Raw genomic sequence first — 19,610 nt, 5'->3', positions numbered from 1 at the left:
GAATATTAATCCTTGCAGTCACGAAAGCTTCAAATCTAGAATTAAACTATACAAACAATTCACCATTGGAACCTCATTTGCCAGTAAAAAATATAATTAGGTTTTTACCCTTCTATCTGGCAACAAAACTGACACTTTTCTTTTTTAACTGGCAAATGAGGTTCCAATGGTGTAAATGCTTACCCCGAGCTCTCATACTCTGATGGTGCATTGTCTTTGAGTTGTGCGCCTTTTGACGTCATCTGGTCCAACCCATGTGAGACTAGGCTCTAAGGAAAGCTGTCTCGGGTGTGGACCAATCAATTTAAAGGACAGTGCATACATTATCAGAGTTATGTTTTTTGTTTGCATTATGACTGCAGGTATTGTGGTCTATGCAAACATGACTCCTTGTAAAAAAGGTGTCAGTTTTGTTGCCAGATAGAAGGGTAAAAATTAACCCGTAAAAACAAAATTTTCAACTATAAATCCTTTATATGCGTGGCATCGGTTTTATTTTATTATTCATTTCTGTTTTTCTTGAGTAAGAGTTTCATTTTTATCACATTGGTATTTTAAATTAAATATGAAATATTTTTTTCCTAAAAAGTGGAAAATTTTGGAAAAATTTTTCACGCAAATAAATTGTCACGCACAACGAGTCTGTGTGCAAAATGTCAGCTCGATTGGATCACGGGAAGTGGGTTAAAAAACGACCGAAAGATTTGCACGGTCGTAAGCAAGCACGCAAGCACGCAAGTGAACCTAATATAAAGGATTTAAAAAAAACAATTATTATACAAACAATTGTTTTATATTACCTGCTATGTGGCTATTTTTTCAGAAGCGACTGGCTATCACAAATGATCGCTCAACCAAGTGACTTATCATCTTAATTCTAGATTTGAAGCTTTCGTGACTGCAAGGATTCATATTCTTAGGTTTTTTTCGGTAAAGTCACGTAGGTAAGAAATAAAAAATTAATAAAAGTAAAATAAAAATAAAATTACAATCACGACGTTTCGGAGGCAACACAAGCTTCCGTCTTCAGGTGGAACCGTCACAGCACGATAGCTGTATCATTTTACTTTAATTAATTTTTATTTTTTACCTACGTGACTTTACCGAAAAATTAACCCGTAAAAACAAAGTTTTTCACTATAAATCCTTTATATGCGTGGCATCGGTTTTATTTTATTATTCATTTCAGTTTTTCCTGAGTAAAAGTTTCATTTTTATCACATTGGTATTTTAAATAAAATATGAAAAAAAAATTTTTTCCTAAAAAGTGGAAAATTTTGGAATTTTTTTTTTCACGCAAATTAATTGTCACGCACAACGAGTGCAAAATGTCAGCTCGATTGGATCACGGGAAGTGGGTTAAAAAAACGACCGAAAGATTTGCACGGTCGTAAGCACGCAAGCAAGTGAACTTAATATAAAGGATTTAAAAAAACCTAAGAATAATGACTTATCATCGTCATCACGTGGAAATGCATAGCAGGAGCCAAATCTAATATTCACTTAAAGCTTTCGTGACTGCAGGAATTCATATTCTTGGCGTCTTTCGGTAAAGTCTACCTTCCTGATGATGAACGCTTGAGTTGCAATCGAAACATCGTAGTTTTTTTTTTGTCATTTTCTTTGAACCTATCTACGTGACTTTACCGAAAGACCCAAAGATTGGGAGTCTATGGATGTTTGTGTGAGTCTATGGGCCCTATGGGAGTCTATGGGTTTTTATTGGTAGTCTATGGATCTATGTTTAAGTCTATGGGCCCTATGGGAGTCTATGGGTCTTCATGGGGAGTCTATGGGTCTGTGTTTAAGTCTATGGGTCATATGGGAGTCCAAGGGTCTCTATGGGAGTGTATTGGTCTCCATGGGGTCTATAGGTCTCCATAGGTGTCTATGGGTCATTTGTGAATCCGAGTTCATGGGGCCTATTGGTCTCTATAGGTGTCTACGGGTGTCTATGGGTCTCTATGAGAGTCTATGGGTCTCTGTGTGAGTCTATGCATCTGTGTTGGAGTCTTTGGATCTCTATGTGAATCTATGGGTCTCTGTGTCCGTCTATGGGTACTATGGGAGTCGATGGATCTCTTTGTGAGGCTATGGGCCCTATGGGAGTCTATGGATCTCTATTGTGAGTCTATGGATCTCTATTGTGAGTCTATGAATCTATACTTGAATCTATGGGTCCTATGGGGGTTTATTGGTCTCTATTGGGAGTCTTTGGATCTATATTGTGAGTCTATGAATCTATACTTGAATCTATGGGTCCTATGGGGGTCTATTGGTCTCTATTGTGAGTCTATGAATCTATACTTGAATCTATGGGTCCTATTGGAGTATATTGGTCTCTATTGGGAGTCTATGAATCTATACTTGAATCTATGGGTCCTATGGGGGTCTATTGGTCTCTATTGGGAGTCTATGGATCTCCAATGTGGATCAGTGTCTCCGACATCACCACTGTGAAACCACGTGAGCCAGACACCCAGATGCAGGACTTGAACCCAGTTTATCTGGGGTTGGTGGTCCGCTGTCTGTGATATGACCATTGTGAATTCGGTGAGTTAGACGCCCAGATCCACGAGTCGAACCCAGGCTCTCTGCGGCGGTGGTGGCTCGCCATCTCTGTTGTGCTGGAACAGCCCCGGAGTGAGGTAATCTGCTTCTTCCACGCGGGGTCACCGCCGGCGCCGTTTTCGCTTGAACTTTCATTCAGAGGAAATGATCGTAGACTCCAAACACACGGGAAAAGACTCAGATCTGTTTTGACGAAAGAGTCGTGAATTCCCCCGGGGAAAGAGTGCGTGGTCTCATCCACACGCTGTCTTTGTCTCGAGCTGTTTTCAAATCTAAAAATATCCCATGCGTCTTGGTGGCTTCTGAGGTCCTATGGGAGTTTGTGGGTCTCTATTGGTAAGTCTATTGGGTCTCTGTGTGAGTCTGTTCGTTTCTGCGTGAGTCTCTGGGTCTCCGTATGAGTCAGTGGGTCACTACTGTGAATCTATGTGTCTCTGTATGCGTCTGTGGGTATATACTTGAGTCAATGTTTCTCTGTGTGAATATATGGGTCTATGTGTGAGTCTATGGGTCTCTGTGTGAGTCTATGGGTCTCTGTGTGAGTCTATGGGCCTCGCTGTGAGTCTATGTGTCTCTGTGTCAGTCTATGGGTCTCTGTGTGAGTCTATGGGTCTCGCTGTGAGTCTATGGGTCTCTGTATGCGTCTATGGGTCTCTGTGTGAGTCTATGGTCTCTGTGTGAGTCTATGGTCTCTGTGTGAGTCTGTGGGTCTCTGTGTGAGTCTATGGGTCTTGCTGTGAGTCAATATTTACCTGTGTGAGTCTATGGGTCTCTGTGTGAGTCTATGAGCCTCGCTGTGAATCTATGTGTCTCTGTGTGAGTCTATGGGTCTCTGTGTGAGTCTATGGGTCTCTGTGTGAGTCTATGGGTCTCTGTGTGAGTCTATGGGTCTCTGTATGCGTCTATGGGTCTCTGTGTGAGTCAATATTTCCCTGTGTGAGTCTATGGGTCTCTGTGTGAGTCTATGTGTCTTTGTGTGAGTCTATGGGTCTCTGTGTGAGTCTAAAGAAATGCAGCGCGATTTTAAATTTTTTTTAATCGATGAGGATTCCTCATCCATTACGGAACGCCGTTGGGGCGTTGCAATCATACAACCTCATCTCTGCGACATTGCGTTGCATACGACCGGGTCACCGGGTCAATGTGAGAAGCCTTCAGCCCAAGACGAGTAGCAATATATCCCGCGACCTCCCTCGCACCGCGAACGCCAACAGACAACGGGAGGCAGGATGGAAAAGTCTGGAAAATAATAAAAATCCAGGCTTCGTCACCAGCTCCCTGGGGTGTCTCCTGAGATTCGGACAAACACAGTTATTAATAGCTCACGATCCATCCAAACATTTACCCGACCCGTGTAGTGTGGCGAAGGAAGCTGATGGGCGCCACGGTGGCTAGGAGATGTTGACTATCTTGCCTGGTATGCAGGAATCGATGGGTCGATCCAGACCCTGACGATGCCTGCTGTGTATTTGGAGTTTGCGTGTCTCTCTCTCATCATCATCATCATCATCACGGTGGCTAGGAGATGTTGACTATCTTGCCTGGTGTACAGGAGGTCGTGGGTTCGATCCAGACCCTGACGACGCCTGCTGTGTATTTGGAGTTTGCGTGTCTCTCTCTCATCATCATCATCATCACGGTGGCTAGGAGATGTTGACTACCTCGCCTGGTGTACAGGAGGTCGTGGGTTCGATCCAGACCCTGACGACGCCTGCTGTGTATTTGGAGTTTGCGTGTCTCTCTCTCATCATCATCATCATCACGGTGGCTAGGAGATGTTACCTACCTCGCCTGGTGTGCAGGAGGTCATGGATTCGATCCAGACCCTGACGACGCCTGCTGTGTATTTGGAGTTCGCGTGTCTCTCTCTCATCATCATCACGGTGGCTAGGAGATGTTAACTACCTCGCCTGGTATGCAGGATGTCGTGGGTTCGATCCAGACCCTGACGACGCCTGCTGTGTATTTGGAGTTTGCGTGTCTCTCTCTCATCATCATCATCATCACGGTGGCTAGGAGATGTTGACTATCTTGCCAGGTGTGCAGGAATCGATGGTTCGATTCCAACCCTGACAATGCCTACTGCTTGAAATTTGAAGTCTGCGTCTTTCTCTCTCTTATCATCACCACGGTGGCTAGGAGATGTTACCTACCTCGCCTGGTGTGCAGGAGGTCGTGGGTTCTATCCAGACTCTGACGACGCCTGCTGTATATTTGGAGTTCGCGTGTCTCTCATCATCATCATCACGATGGCTAGGAGATGTTAACTACCTCGCCTGGTATGCAGGATGTCGTGGGTTCGATCCAGACCCTGACGACGCCTGCTGTGTATTTGGAGTTTGCGTGTCTCTCTCTCATCATCATCATCATCACGGTGGCTAGGAAATGTTAACTACCTCGCCTGGTATGCAGGAGGTCGTGGGTTCGATACCGAGGATGCCTGCTACTGTATATTTGGAGTTTGCGTCTCTCTCTGTGGTCGCGTGGATTTTTCTCCGTGTCGTCCGATTTTCTCCTCCACATTTAAAATAAACATTACCATGCGTTTGTAGTATTTGGTTACTGCTATGAATGTCCACGCAATTATGAAAATAAGCCACTTTCTTTAGCTATCGTTCGTGGTCAGGTCGCTTCTGAAAAAAAAGTTATAACTGCTCAGTTTTACCTTATTTGGTAAAATAACAATAGAGTCCATACTCTTTGGTTCTTTCGGTAAAGTCACGTAGGTATAAAATAAAATAGATCACGACGTTTCGGGCGCAACACAAGCGTCCGTCATCAGGTGGGAAAGCATGGCCTGCTGCTGATGATGGACGCTTGTTTTGCGCCTGAAACGTCGTGATCTATTTTATTTTTTACCTACGTGACTTTACCGAAAGAACCAAAGAGTATGGATTCCTGCAGTCACGAAAGCTTCAAATCAACAATAGAGTCGTTTTAATATGGGTCTCTATGAGTCTGTAGAAACACGCGCATCGAGTATTTGGCTGCTATAAATGTCCACGCGATGAGCCACTTCGTTGAGATTTTTTTGGGCAACGTGGTGGCTAAGAGATGTTAACTACCTCGCCTGGTATACAGGAGGTCGTGGGTTCGAGCCCGACCCTGACTATGCCCGCAGAGTCTGCGTCTCTCTCTCTCTCTCCCCGTGGTCACGTGGATTTTTCTCCGTTTTTTTATTATTATTACACGCGTTCTATTAACTCACTCTGGCTGTTGTTGTTGTATCCTCAAATCTTGTAACTCGATTTTAACCCACTTCCCACTGTGGTATCGACTGTAAACTTGGTATACTTATGTGATACTGATGACAATACCATATTCTATCATAAAAAATATATATATTTTTTAAAACATTTTTTAATGTTATGTTTTGGCTTGGGTCTAATTGTCCACGCTCAACTGACGTTGGCTGTAAATCACCACGGCCCCTTACGTTATGGCAAGCTTGGGGGCCACTTCGTGGGGTCGTGGAGTTCTTCCATTACTAGTACGGTACATTTCATTAAAGCGTGTTTTTAAAAAAGATATTTTTTAATATTACTTATTTTCTCCTCCAAATTTAGACTCAACATTACGCTTTTAGAGTATTTCGTTGCTGCTATAAATTTCCACACGATGATGATGACGACAAGCCGCCACTTCGTTGAGCTTTCATCTGTGATCGTGAGGTCGCTTCTAAAAAATTAACCCGTAAAAACAAAGTTTTTCACTATAAATCCTTTATATGCGTGTTCAAAGGGCCACAACCCAGCCCACATTGGTCTTTGAAACGGGCGGCTAGAGTCCTCTCGTCCTCTGGCTTGAGATGGCTGCCACCTATGGGTCAGATGATTGTCTGCCACCATTAAGCAATTGGTAATTAAATATACTTTTTTTTCCTAAAAGGTGTAACATTTTGGAATTTTTTTTCACGAAAATACATTGTCACGCACAACGAGTCTGTGTGCAAAATGTCAGCTCGATTCGATCACGGGGTGTGGGTTAAAAAACGACCGAAAGATTTGCACGGTCGTAAGCAAGCAAGCAAGTGAAATTAATATAAAGGATTTTAAAAAAGGGCTACACGTCTCAGTGGGCCTTACCTGTTAAAATATAAAAAGTTAGTAAGTATCTATATAAAATTGAAATTACACTGGACATCCATGTCAAGCTTCCCGAGCTATGCGGTCAAAGAAGATGTTAAATAATGTAGGAGCCCGAGGACATCCCTGTCGAACTCCAAGGTTACCAGGAAATGGCTCCGACTCCCAGCCACGCAGCTGTACCCAGAGCTGCCCACCATCATAAAGGTCCTTAATAATTGTGAGCAGACGGTCTGGAACTCCAAAAGTACAAAGAATAACCCAGAGCCCTGGCCGATTGATGGCATTATAGCCTTTGACCAGGTCATGAAGAGCAGATATGCAGGTCCCGTTGAATTTCTCTACACCTCTGGTGAAGCATATGGACTGAAAACATGGCGTCCATGCAGAACCGTCCGGGCCTGAGACCACATTGGGGCTCTGCAAGCCTCTCCTCAGCGTGCCTGGCAAGAGGGCGATGTTGAATAATCCTTGCCAGGACCTTTCCTGGCCTCACAGAGGGAGATTTCTCGGTAGTTGTTGCAATCTGTGCGCTATCCCTTTTAAATAATGGGGGGACCCCACCAGGGCATCCTTCCAACCGTCCTATGGACCAGACAATTGTGATGATGTCATGTAGGGCAGTCTGCATCAGAGGTCGCAAACGGGTTTTGATTCCTTACCCATACCCGTACCTGGCTGCACCAGGGTCGCAATCGGGTACCCGTACCCTACCCGATACCGGCTACCCGTACCCGGCCGGGTATCGGGTAGGGTACGGGTACGAGTACCCGATTGCGACCTCTGGGATGAAGCCATGTTGCAGGCGCGGGTGGGTTGATTCTAGGAACTTGAATTGTGAGAAGAGACAAGACGTTGGGAAATGAGTGACAAACGGTGACTCACCAGTGACTCACGGCCTACCCGTACCCGTACCCGGCCGCACCAGGGTCGCAAACGGGTACCCGTACCCGGCCGGGTACGGGTAGCCGGGTATCGGGTAGGGTACGGGTATCGGGTACCCGGTTGCGACCTCTGGTCTGCACACAGACGCCATCCTCCCTCAGCAGTCCGCCCTTCGCACTTGAACAACATCAACCGCCTTGCGTATGTATGTTGAACATGTTTGCACCGTACGTAGACAATCATGCTAATTGGAGGTGCGGGGGAAGGACAAACTAAACACTAACACACATTGTCCTGCGGAGGGAGCTGGTAGGAACGTCGGGTTGCTCGGTCAATGGCCTGCAGGGTCAACGGCGGCGTGGTGTATTCCGCAAATATGGCCGACTGAGGGCGGGCACAAGCCGGCGTGAGTAGGTTAAACGTTGAGTTTTATAAGGGCACCACGGAGTGACCAGCCCCTCCCCACCCAGCCCCACCCCTCCTCACCCAGCCCCACCCTCCCCACCCAGCCCCTCCTCACCCAGCTTCTCCCTCCCCACCCAGCCCCTCCCTGCACTACGGACGGACGGACACAATAATCCTCTGTGGGCTGGTGTAACCAGGAGGTTCCTACCAGTAAAAGCAGTTCTAAAGAAATGTATATCTGTGTGAGTCTATGTGTCTCTAGGTGAGTCCATGGTTCTCTGTGTGAGGCTATGGGTCTCTGTGTGAGTCTACGAGTTACTGTGTGAGTCTATGGGTGCGGGGGGGGAAGACAACAAACTAAGTGGCAGTGACGTCACCACGGCGCTTGTGCCAGGCTAGGTACACTTTAAGGCTATCACGTGAAGTGTCGAACGCCCGCTGGCAGGAGGTCACGTGACAGACCCAGGTGCCATCGATGAATTGACTGAGATGACTGGCAGATGCACCAGCTGTGCCAACTTACATTGCCATGGGAGACTGGAGTCACTTGTGGTTGGAGTCGAGGATGGGACTGTCTGTGCGTGTCTGTGTGTGTGTTTGGCTGTGTGCGTCTGTGCGTGTGTTTTGCTGTGTGTGTGTTTGCGTGACTGTGTGTGTCGTGTGTGTGTTTGTCTGTGTGCGTGTGTGTCTGTGCGTGTGTGGACTTGCCGATGACTGGTACCAGCGGTGTCAAGATCGGCCTAATTGGAGGAGGCTCGTGAAGAACGCTACTGGGCAGTTGGAGGCAGTCGCCCTCCAACAACATCGGAGGGCGGAGGAGCGACGCTCACAACAACGAGCGGAGCGCCGGGTGGCTAAAGCACAGCAAGTTGGTACAGTAGGGGGCACAGGTGGTGCATCAGCCAGTCATCTCGGTCATCTCAGTCAGTCGACCCGTGGCACCTGCTGGGTCTGCCCTGTGACCTCCTGCCAGCAGGCGTTCGACACTTCACGTGGCCTCAAGGTGCACTTGGCCTGGCACAAGCGTCGTGGTGGCGTCACCGCCACTTAGTGGCGAATGGCGGTTGTGTGTTTCTGTGTGTTTTTGTATTTGTGTGTCTGTGCGTGTGTGTCTGTGTGTGTACGTGTGTGGTTGTCTGTGCGTGTGTGGTTGTCTGTGCTTGTGTGTGTACACGTGTGTTTGTGTGTGAGTCTGTCTGTGTGTTTTTGTGTGTACGTGTGTGTGTTTGTCTGCGTGTGTGTGTTTGTCGGTGTGTGTTTGTGTGTTTCTGTGCTTGTGGCTATGAGATGTTAACTACCTCGCTTGGTGTGCATGAGGTCGTGGGGTCGATTCTGACCCTGACGATGCCCGCTGCTGTATATTCGGAGTCTGCGTTTCTCCCTCCCGATGGTGGATCTTTTTCCGGGTCCTCCGGTTTTCCCCTCCACATTTAGAATCAACATCACACGTTTAGAGTACATGGCTGCTACTATACATTTCCACATGATGCTGATGATAAGCCACTTTGTAGAGCTATTATTTGTGATTGCCAGATCGCTTGTGAAAAAAGATCTACACCGCATCTCAGTGAGTTTTAGTTTTGATTTGAAGCTCACTTAGGTATGTACCTACGTGACCTTACCGAAAGAACCAACGAGTATGAGTTTTAGTTTATTTATTTTAGTGATTCGCTTACCTTTCCTATATGCTTTGCACTCCTATCGCTTGTTGTTCTGTACTGTTTGTTGTTGTAACTTTCTGACCCCGTGTCGCCTGCTGGATATTTGTGAAAAAGAGCTTCATTGCTGTAAAATTGAACATTTTTGTTTGTTTACCAGGTAAGGCCTCACTACTGAGCTCTGTTGTTGTTGTCGTTGTTGTTGTATCCTCAAATCTTGTAACTCAATTTTAACCCACTTCCCAATGTGCTATCGACTGCAAACTTCGTATACTTACGTCTTAATGATGACAATACTATATTATATCAATAAAAAAAATTAAACCATTTTTTTATATGTTACGTTTCGGCTTGGCTCTAATTGTCCACGCTCAACTGACGTTGGCTGTAAATCACCACGGCCCCTTACGTTATGGCAAGCTTTGGGGCCACTTCCTGGAGTCGTGGAGTTCCGCCATTACTAGTAGGGTACATTTAATTAAAGCGTGTTTTAAAATTTTTTTTTTTTTTAATATTACTTATTTAGAAGAGAGCTGGCTATCACAAATTATCGCCAAACGAAGTGGCTAATCACGTGGGCATGTATAGCAGCAGCCAATTAGTCTACATCAGTGGCGGCTCCTGCAAAATCTTTCAGGGGGGGCAAATGTCTGGATGATTGATAAGGATAAGGTCCACCCATGCAATGGATAAATTAACAGCTTAAGCATGTAAAGGCAACTTCACTTCTTTAATATTAATGAAAAATAAAGTGACTCTTACAATACATCTTGTTTGTTTCTATCTCACTATTAATACAATCCACTCAGTTTCTTTTATTAAAGATTCCAGTAGGTGGCGACAAATAATATTGTTGACTGAAACGTGCTTACGTATGATGACGTAAGCACGTTAGTGCGAGCCCTCCCGGAAGCCATAGAGAATGCATTGCAGCGCCCGCCGTTCGAAAAAAAAACATCTTTGAATGTAAGTCTATGGGAACACTCTGGGCGATTCTCAGCCGGAGTGAAATCGCCCAAAAAGAGGCGGTACTCCACAGAACGTGACATGACGCTGATTGGACTATATCCAGAGGCACAGTAACGGCTGAGATTGGTGGTGCGTCGCCCAATCGCCCTAATGAAGAAACCGCCCCTGGTCTACACGCGTGGCGTTGATTAGAAATGTGGAGGGACAAAACCAGAGGATCCTGAGAAAAATCTACTACAGCAACAATAATAATAATGTACCATCATGGGACCTCCTTTGCCAGTACCAACATATGAAAATAGGGTTTCCCCTTTTTTCTGGCAATGCATCTATACTCTTTGGTTCTTTCGGTAAAGTCACGTAGGTATACAATAAAAGAAACTACCCACGTGACTTTACCGAAAGAACCAAAGAGTATGGATTTCTGCAGTCACGAAAGCTTTAAATCAAGAATGCATATATACTCTGATAATATATGCACTGTCTTTGAAACTGATTGGTCCACACCCGAGACAGCTTTCTTTGGTTTGCATTTTGACCACAAGTATTGTGGTTAATGCGGACGTGATTTCGTGTAAAAGGTTTCAGATTGGTGTATTAACATCTTAAGACCTGTTTTGTTGCCAGAAAAAGAGGAAAATCCTATTCTAATAATAATGTAATGTCTCCTACCAGTCCAGCAACAATAACAATTATTATTTTATATATATAGTTCTACAGCAACAATAATAATCAATTATCCTACAGCAAAAATAATATGTATAGTGACTGACTCAGAGACACTAGGAGTAAGTAGGAGACACTCTATTTATTATAATTAACAATGTATTATGTATTATAATAATACGCGTGATAATTGACAGCCTTCACAGGTTACAAGCGGGAGCTACAGCTGCCAGTCAGGACAGCTGGCAGACTGCCTGACTAACGACGCCGAGAAGGCGAAGACTGCGACGACGACTCCGGCAGCACGACGAGAGGATCCCGCTCACAGCGACAGCCCCGAACCTTCGCTCAGCGTCCCCTTTTATCCTCCCGGCGTGGCCTCGCTCCGCCCCCGGTCACGTCCCCGGCCACGCCCCCCTTCCAGAACCTTCTCGCGGGTTCCCGGGCTCGCCTCATGTGCCCCCCTCTGTCACCTTTGCCCTGCACCCCTCTCTCTGGCTTGTCACGTGACCTGCGGACAGACAGGGCTGCTGGCAACCGCAGGTCGCCTTCTCTGCCAGCAACCCGTAGTGACCCATTCCATGTCACTACACATGTAGAAACACACTACAAAATAATAATATTTATATGTTCGTTCATTAAGGCTGTCTCTGCCAGGCAAACGTTTTTTGTCCAAAACCGCTTGAATCCGAAATATCTCGCTAACAATCAAAGATAGAGCCCAACCAGTGGTCCTCGCTTAAATTTTAGTTGACGTCTAACGCTCTATTACACGAAAAAAAAGCAATCTTATATTTTTAACGGTTTCTTAATGACACCACACGCACAAACGTGTTCATGGCGCACTTAAAATCGAGATCTGGCGGTCTTAAAATGAAAAATCTCGGATTTTCAGATGTTTCCTTTTGTTTTTGTCCTAAAAGCTACCGATGTAACAACCTTTCTACATCGCCCTAGAGGTTTTTGAGACGTACAGATAAAGTTATATATTTATATAGATAATCCAACAATAACAGTTCTATATATATCGACGACCGCAATAATAATGATATATATAATGGCTAGAGCAGTAAGAGGTATCTACTTGTGGTTATGTCGAGGACAGATGCCACCAGGAGCCCGCGCGTGGCTCAGAGGTCACGGAGCGAATCCGCTGGGTTCCTGGATTCCAGTCCGGGTTTAGCCGGCCCCCGACTGTGATCACCCTGGCTCTCTGGTGTCTCACGCGCCACGCAGAAAACCCCATCGATGTACGAAAAAAAACCTATAAACTAATAAAGACTTACATAGAAAAAATGTAGACTTGCATAGAAAACCTTATAGACTAACTTAGACTTACACAGAAAACCTATAGACTCAAGTACAAAAGCTATAGATTCACCTAGAAAACCTATAGACTTACCTAGAAAACCTATAATAATAATAGTACAATTTGTAATGCGCGCAAATTTTAAGACGTAGTGGCCGCAACTCAGAGGCGCGGAGCCAAGCTCAGAGTCGCTCAAAAGCATGATTGTAGAGGTGAGTTTTTAAGTTACGTATAAAACCCTATATAATTCTTACATAGAAAACCTATAGACTTGCATAAAAACACGTAAAGACATACAGAGACTCATAGATTTACATCGAGATCCATAGAATCACACAGAAGCCCATAGACTCAAATAAAGACCCATAGACTCAGGCAGAAGCCCATAGACATGAATAAAGACCCATAGACTCACATCGAGACCCATAGACTCAGGCAGAAGCCCATAGACTCAAATATAGACCTATAGACTCATATAGAGACCCTTAGACTCACATAGAGACCCACAGACTCACGTATAGATCCATAGATGTACACATAGACCAATACACTCACATAGAGACGGACCGATTCGGAAGAGCCCCATATACCTACACAGAGATCCATAGATTCCCAGAGAGACCCATAGACTCACACAGAGACCCATATACGCACATAGAGACCCATAGACTCACACAGAGACCCATAGACGCACATAGAGACCGATAGACTCACACAGAGACCCATAGACTCACACAGAGACCCAGACTCACACATAGACCCATAGACGCACATAGAGACCGATAGACTCACACAGAGACCCATAGACGCACATAGAGACCGATAGACTCACACAGAGACGCATAGACTCACATAGAGACCCATAGACACACACAGAGACCCATAGACGCTACCAACCCGGCGAACCGAGTTCCATCCCCGCTCACGGACAACATCGCTGACAATTATCTGAACAACCGGTCCTGGGCCTCCCCTAGGTCGACTCAGCCTCAAAAATGCGTTGTGTAGTAAACATGACCACTGGGGAGACAAAGGCCTCCGTGCGTGTCGTTGCCGTGTCGGCCTTCACCGAGAGCAGCACTTGCCTCGGCGGTGTGTATGAGGCTTTCGGGGGCACCTTTGTCTGTGTGTGGGGTAGGCGGGACAGACGAGCGGGTGGAGACGACTCAATTGGTTCCAGCGCAGCGGTGGCGCTGGTGGCACTGACCCACGGGGGAATGTGCGCCTACATTTAACCCTGATGCACACACACTGCACACACACACACTACATACACGTGCATTATGCATACACATACACGACACACACATACACGACACACACATACACTACACACACATACACTACACACACATACACTACACACACATATTACACACACACATTACATACACGTGAATTATGCATACACTATGCACACATACATTACTACATTACACACACTACACACGGACACGTATACTACACACACGCGCACACATACACTGCACAAATACACTACACACACACTACACCTATACTACACACACACTACACACACATACAATACACACACACTACACATACACTACACTACACACACTACACACACACACTACACACACATGCACTACACACACATACACTACACACACATACACTACACACATACACTACACACACATACACTACACACACATACACTACACACACATACACTACACTCACACACTACACACACATACACTACACACACACTACACACACATACACTACACTCACACACTACACACACATACACTACACACACTACACACACACATACACTCCACACATACACTACACACACACTACACACACACTACAACAACAACAACCGCCATTCGCCACTAAGTGGCGGTGACGTCACCACGACGCTTGTGCCAGGCTATGTGCACCTTGAGGCCACGTGAAGTGTCGAACGCCCGCTGGCAGGAGGTCACAGGGCAGACCCAGGTGCCACAGGTCGACTAACTGAGATGACTGAGATGACTGGCTGATGCACCACCTGTGCCCCCTACTGTGCCAACTTGCTGTGCTCTAGCCACCCGGCGCTCCGCTCGTTGTTGCTGGAGGGCGACTGCCTCCAACTGCCCAGTAGCGTCCGATCTTGACAGCGCTGGCAGCTGTCATCAGCAAGTCCACTCAGCTCCACATCCTCCCGTGCCGTATCAGCTCCATCTCTTCTCTACCTCGTGCCGCGCCCGTTTAGTCCCCTCGATCCGGCCGAACAAAAGCTGTTTAGGCATGCGGTGGCTGGGCATGCGGGCTACATGACCCAGCCAACGCAGCCTTGCATGCCCGAGGAGCTGACCGATGGGACTTTGTCCAGATCTTTCAAGGATTTGTGAGCTCCTCACACAATCCAGCCTGGTTAAACCCAGGGTGGATCATCGGCAGGACCAGCCTGAATATTTCTAACTGGCGCAGATGTTCCATTAGGGTGGTCCACGTTTCGCTAATCATAGATAAGGGAGAGCATGACTGTGTGGAACGACAGACCAGGTAGCTTCCACACAGCGTTACATAATGAATGAAAAAGACAATGCCCGTTGACTGATTCGGAGTGAGACCTCTGATGTCAAACTAGGGCTGTGTGTGTCTCTCTGTGTATCTGGAGCGACGCTCACAACAACGAGCGGATCGCAGGGCTGATAAAACGCAGCGAGTTGGCACAGTAGGGGCATAGCTTGTGCATCTGCCACTAGTCTCAGTCAGTCAACCCATGGCACCTTGGGTCTCTCCCGTGACCTCCTCCTGCACCTAGCCTGGCACAGCAGTCAACCCATGGCACCTTGGGTCTCTCCCATGACCTCCTCCTGCACCTAGCCTGGCACAGCAGTCAACCCATGGCACCTGGGTCTGTCCCGTGACCTCCTCCTGCACCTAGCCTGGCACAGCAGTCAACCCATAGCACCTGCAGGGTCTGTCCCGTGACCTCCTCCTGCACCTAGCCTGGCACAGCAGTCAAGCCATGGCACCTGGGTCTGTCCCGTGACCTCCTCCTGCACCTAGCCTGGCACAGCAATCAAGCGATGGCACCTGGGTCTGTCCCGTGACCTCCTGCACCTAGCCTGGCACAGCAGTCAAGCCATGGCACCTGGGTCTGTCCCGTGACCTCCTGCACCTAGCCTGGCACATCAGTCAACCCATAGCACCTGCAGGGTCGGTCCCGTGACCTACTGCACCTAGCCTGGCACAGCAGTCAACCCATAGCACCTGCAGGGTCGGTCCCGTGACCTCCTGCACCTAGCCTGGCACAGCAGTCAACCCATAGCACCTGCAGGGTCGGTCCCGTGACCTCCTGCACCTAGCCTGGCACAGCAGTCAAGCCATGGCACCTGGGTCTGTCCCGTGACCTCCTGCACCTAGCCTGTCACAGCAGTCAACTCATGACACCTGGGTTTGTCCCGTGGCCTCCTCCTGCACCTAGCCTGGCACAGCAGTCAACCCATAGCACCTGCAGGGTCGGTCCCGTGACCTCCTCCTGCACCTAGCCTGGCACAGCAGTCAACCCATAGCACCTGCAGGGTCTGTCCCGTGACCTTCTGCACCTAGCCAGGCACAGCAGTTAACCCATAGCACCTGCAGGGTCGGTCCCGTGACCTCCTGCACCTAGCCTGGCACAGCAATCAAGCCATGGCACCTGCAGGGTCGGTCCCGTGACCTCCTGCACCTAGCCTGGCACAGCAGTCAACCCATAGCACCTGCAGGGTCTGTCCCGTGACCTCCTGCACCTAGCCTGGCACAGCAGTCAACCCATAGCACCTGCAGGGTCTGTCCCGTGACCTCCTGCACCTAGCCTGGCACAGCAGTCAACCCATAGCACCTGCAGGGTCGGTCCCGTGACCTCCTGCACCTAGCCTGGCACAGCAGTCAAGCCATGGCACCTGGGTCTCTCCCGTAACCTCTTCCTGCACCTAGCCTGGCACAGTAATCAAGCCATGGCATCTGGGTCTGTCCCGTGACCTCCTCCTGCACCTAGCCTGGCACAGCAGTCAACCCATAGCACCTGCAGGGTCTGTCCCGTGACCTCCTCCTGCACCTAGCCTGGCACAGCAGTCAAGCCATGGCACCTGGGTCTGTCCCGTGACCTCCTCCTGCACCTAGCCTGGCACAGCAATCAAGCGATGGCACCTGGGTCTGTCCCGTGACCTCCTGCACCTAGCCTGGCACAGCAGTCAAGCCATGGCACCTGGGTCTGTCCCGTGACCTCCTGCACCTAGCCTGGCACAGCAGTCAACCCATAGCACCTGCAGGGTCGGTCCCGTGACCTACTGCACCTAGCCTGGCACAGCAGTCAACCCATAGCACCTGCAGGGTCGGTCCCGTGACCTCCTGCACCTAGCCTGGCACAGCAGTCAACCCATAGCACCTGCAGGGTCTGTCCCGTGACCTCCTGCACCTAGCCTGGCACAGCAGTCAAGCCATGGCACCTGGGTCTGTCCCGTGACCTCCTGCACCTAGCCTGTCACAGCAGTCAACTCATGACACCTGGGTTTGTCCCGTGGCCTCCTCCTGCACCTAGCCTGGCACAGCAGTCAACCCATAGCACCTGCAGGGTCGGTCCCGTGACCTCCTCCTGCACCTAGCCTGGCACAGCAGTCAACCCATAGCACCTGCAGGGTCTGTCCCGTGACCTTCTGCACCTAGCCAGGCACAGCAGTTAACCCATAGCACCTGCAGGGTCGGTCCCGTGACCTCCTGCACCTAGCCTGGCACAGCAATCAAGCCATGGCACCTGCAGGGTCGGTCCCGTGACCTCCTGCACCTAGCCTGGCACAGCAGTCAACCCATAGCACCTGCAGGGTCTGTCCCGTGACCTCCTGCACCTAGCCTGGCACAGCAGTCAACCCATAGCACCTGCAGGGTCTGTCCCGTGACCTCCTGCACCTAGCCTGGCACAGCAGTCAACCCATAGCACCTGCAGGGTCGGTCCCGTGACCTCCTGCACCTAGCCTGGCACAGCAGTCAAGCCATGGCACCTGGGTCTCTCCCGTAACCTCTTCCTGCACCTAGCCTGGCACAGTAATCAAGCCATGGCATCTGGGTCTGTCCCGTGACCTCCTCCTGCACCTAGTCTGGCACAGCAGTCAACCCATAGCACCTGAAGGGTCGATCCCGTGACCTCCTGCACCTAGCCTGGCACAGCAGTCAACCCATAGCACCTGCAGGGTCTGTCCCGTGACCTCCTCCTGCACCTAGCCTGGCACAGCAGTCAACCCATAGCACCTGCAGGGTCGGTCCCGTGACCTCCTGCCAGCGAGACTTCGACACTTTGATGTGGTGTCCTCAAAGTGCACCTAGCCTGGCACAAGCGCCGTGGCGACGTCACCGCCACTTAGTGGCGAATGGCGATTGTTTTTATCGCTGTAGTGTCTCTGTATATCTGTGTTTTTATTTATTTTAAGACGTATTACGTATATGTATGTCTATCAAAGTATGTGTGTCTATATATATGTGTGTGTGTCTGTCTATGAATGTATGTGTCTATCTGTTCAAGCGTCTATTGAGGTTGTCAAAAATCGTGTTTTGTACATTGCCGGTCAAGCGCGTGAACCTAAAAGCCGGTTAATAACCCGTTCGGGGTCACGTGAGGACACCATATAAGTAAATAATGAATGAACGGCGGACGGCGCTTTAGCCGGCCAGGAGAGAGGTGGAGAGAGGGGAGATATGGGGAGAAGGGGGGAGATGGAGAGAGACAGATGGGGAAATGGGGAGAGGGGATGGAGATGGGTGAGAGAGGAGAGTGGAAGAGAGTGTGTGCCACAGTGCCGGCCTTTATAGGTGCTCGCTAACAGCACTTGCTCCTACAGTCCGTCAAGGCTATACGGGGGATCTTTGTCTTTGAAAACATTGTCCGTCTGTGTGCTCGTATTTGGTTGGGCCAAGCCCAGCGATTTCAGCCGCACCACTTCTACATAACAAAAGGCTCAGTCAACCATTCTAGACAACAAAGACTCATTTCCTGGCAGCGATTTCAGCCGCACCACCTCTACATAACAAAAGGCTCAGTCAACCATTCTACACATCAAAGACTCATTTCCTGGCAGCGATTTCAGCCGCACCACCTCTACATAACTAAAGGCTCAGTCAACCATTCTACACAACAAAGACTCATTTCCTGGCAGCGATTTCAGCCGCATCATCTCTACATAACAAAAGGCTCAGTCAACCATTCTACACAACAAAGACTCATTTCCTGGCAGCGATTTCAGCCGCATCACCTCTACATGACAAAAGGCTCAGTCAACCATTCTACACAACAAAGACTCATTTCCTGGCAGTGATTTCAGCCGCATCACCTCTACATAACAAAGGCTCAGTCAACCATTCTACACAACAAAGACTCATTAGCTGGCAGCGATTTCAGCCGCACCACCTCTACATAACTAAAGGCTCAGTCAACCATTCTACACAACAAAGACTCATTTCCTGGCAGCGATTTCAGCCGCACCACCTCTACATAACTAAAGGCTCAGTCAACCATTCTACACAACAAAGACTCATTTCCTGGCAGCGATTTCAGCCGCATCACCTCTACATAACTAAAGGCTCAGTCAACCATTCTACACAACAAACACTCATTTCCTGGCAGCGATTTCAGCCGCATCACCTCTACATAACAAAAGGCTCAGTCAACCATTCTCCACAACAAAGACTCATTTCCTGGCAGCGATTTCAGCCGCACCACTTCTACATAACAAAGGCTCAGTCAACCATTCTACACAACAAAGACTCATTTCCTGGCAGCGATTTCAGCCGCATCACCTCTACATAACAAAAGGCTCAGTCAACTATTCTACACAACAAAGACTCATTTCCTGGCAGCGATTTCAGCCGCACCACCTCTACATAACAATAGGCTCAGTCAACCATTCTACACAACAAAGACTCATTTCCTGGCAGCGATTTCAGCCGCATCACCTCTACATTACAAAAGGCTCAGTCAACCATTTTACACAACAAACACTCATTTCCTGGCAGCGATTTCAGCCGCATCACCTCTACATAACAAAAGGCTCAGTCAACCATTCTCCA

Source organism: Lethenteron reissneri, chromosome 60 (genome assembly GCF_015708825.2).
Source record: "Lethenteron reissneri isolate LAM-NWPU_2019-01 chromosome 60, ASM1570882v1, whole genome shotgun sequence".
Lineage (NCBI taxonomy): Eukaryota > Metazoa > Chordata > Hyperoartia > Petromyzontiformes > Petromyzontidae > Lethenteron > Lethenteron reissneri.
The sequence above is the reverse complement of the archived record's forward strand: the minus strand, read 5'-3'. Positions refer to the sequence as shown.